At 44.2% G+C, this 2,143-nt stretch overlaps 1 long non-coding RNA gene across 1 annotated transcript; it reads right to left on the reverse strand.

The window, feature by feature from the left end:
• Positions 1–190: 190 nt before the first annotated feature.
• On the reverse strand, positions 191–1,495 carry LOC114072904. Its single transcript, XR_003574247.1, has 3 exons — positions 1,443–1,495; positions 555–724; positions 191–246 (listed from the first exon to the last, which is right to left on the reverse strand). It is a non-coding gene; the product is annotated as an uncharacterized LOC114072904 (long non-coding RNA).
• Between the last annotated feature and the right edge of the window lie 648 nt (positions 1,496–2,143).

The following is a 2,143-nucleotide window of genomic DNA, read 5'->3' on the forward strand; positions in this document are numbered from 1 at the left end:
ATTCTGCTCTACATAAGCTGAGAGTTTTCTGAATGGAGCACTTCATCTAGTGACCCACAGCAGCTCTACTACACGAGGCCACAAGAAGACAGAAATTGGGCCATACCTGTCCAACGTCTTGCTTTGCCGACTCTTTTCTAGCTCATATTTTGCCATCATTGCCTGGAAGGTGGGAACGTAGAGGATAGTTTCCAGCTTAGCAGAGAAGTTCTCAACTAGATGTTCAATAAGGGACTGGATGTCTTCCTGCAGAAGAACAAAACAGAGTTTCAGTCTCCAGGGTTCATATTCAGAGAGTCAGAAAGCATTTGAGATTCATCTGGAAAGTAACTAAGCCCTTCTCCAGGACCAAAACATACATAAACAATTGGGAAGCAATCAGATCCTCCTTTATTAAACTTCCCATAGAAACAGAGAAGAGACTCAGCAGTGTCCCAGTTCTACTTGGGACACTTCCAGCAAACCTGGAGGTTTCCTTTCTGGGAGAGCTGCCTTTTGCCTCTCAACCTGAGAGGTCAAGGCTGTGTCAGTGCTGAGGCTGCTGCTGAACTTACCACCAGGATGAAATCAAACAGCTCCAGCAAGGCAGAATTGAACAAGTTGTACCTAGTCCCATTGTCCAGCAGAGCGTTTATAATCGGCTCAAAGAGGTTACATTGGATGATGTAACGGTTGTAAACGTCATTTTTCATGGCAATCATCCTCCTCATAAAGCGAAGAGCAGCTGTGGGAAGGGAGACACATTCAAGCATTTCATCACCCCGTGCCAGGGCTCCAATCTGCTTCTTGGGGAACAACTGAAAATCCTGCTATTATCCCAAGAGGAAGATGCACACTCAAAGCAAGAGCATTAAGAAGCACTTGGGAAAAGTGCAGACCCAGCATTTGCTGACAAGATAAATCCCCTTTCTTTCCTTCTTGGACTTTGCTGGGTATTTGAAGGTCATCAGGGACCACTGCTTTCTTTCTCAAGTCCAGCAGCAATGCACTTCAGCATGTGTGAAGTTCAGAGGTTTGCTCCCTCCCCTACTTTTCTCTGCTGCCCTCCCACAACCAGACCCAAGTCTTTAATTATCCTGCTTCACACCATTTCATTCCCTCTCCACAAGGAGCACCAGATTCAGGACCTTCTTAAAGAAGGACAAGATTTCCATGGAAATGAGGCAAGACACCTGATCACAAAGGAACCTCACTGGCAGGAAGACTTGAAAGGCTCCCTGAGGACTTCAAAAGAGACCACAATCCTTCTCCCACCACAAACTGCACTGGTCTATGCTCATGGACAGCTACTACCTTGCTTTCCAAACTACTTAGTGGTAGCCAGGAAAAGACAGGAAATCAACAGCAATTCTGAGCTCAAGTGTAGACACTGATAGTGGTGCACCTTGCACAGAGGACACACAAAGCCCTGAAGAAGGAAACCACAACAACTCCGTACTCACCCAAGGCCAGAAATTTGTGCTTGGATTTCAACAATACCAGGACTCTTCTTAGCACATCTTCCCGTGTAACATACTTCACCATTTGATACTTGTACCGTTCCACACAAAAAGAAAGCACCTCCAAAACTAAAGCAAGGATTTCTGCACTTTGATAATCATCTACAGGGAAAAGGAATATATTCAGTTATACCAAAGAAAGAAAGAATGTACTCTCATGCTATGCAATGTGCTAACATGTCAGCTTTTACAGTTTCTGATGCAGTTTTTAGTTGGTTTTTGTTCTACTGCATTGCTTCTGGAAGGAGCACGTTGGGTCAGAACAAAACAACCAACACAACTGTGGCTTTTTTCCTATCACAGTCAATCTTCTTTAAAATCACACTAGGAAAACTACTACATGACCCACAAGAGCTATCAAGAAAGTCCATCTCTGCAAAGCATATCATCAAGCTACATCAGCATTCCGAGCTGTCAGAAAGGGCAATGAAAACTCCTGCCAGTAGAACCACCGTCCTTGGAGGAACAACAGTTTGCAGCAGGAGTATTCCTAACTGGCATCAGAGAGCTATTGCTGTTCACAGCATTAGAACTCCCTTCAAAACATTTCAGGACTAAAGGGGGAAAAACATTAAAATTGTCATTACCTTTGTCATAGGAATTTTCTGATGTATCAGCCAGAAGTGGTGCAGTAAGAATGGGAA

This window comes from Empidonax traillii, unplaced genomic scaffold, assembly GCF_003031625.1.
Source record: "Empidonax traillii isolate 1590-97213 ecotype Southwest subspecies unplaced genomic scaffold, ASM303162v1 scaffold4412:size9649, whole genome shotgun sequence".
Lineage (NCBI taxonomy): Eukaryota > Metazoa > Chordata > Aves > Passeriformes > Tyrannidae > Empidonax > Empidonax traillii.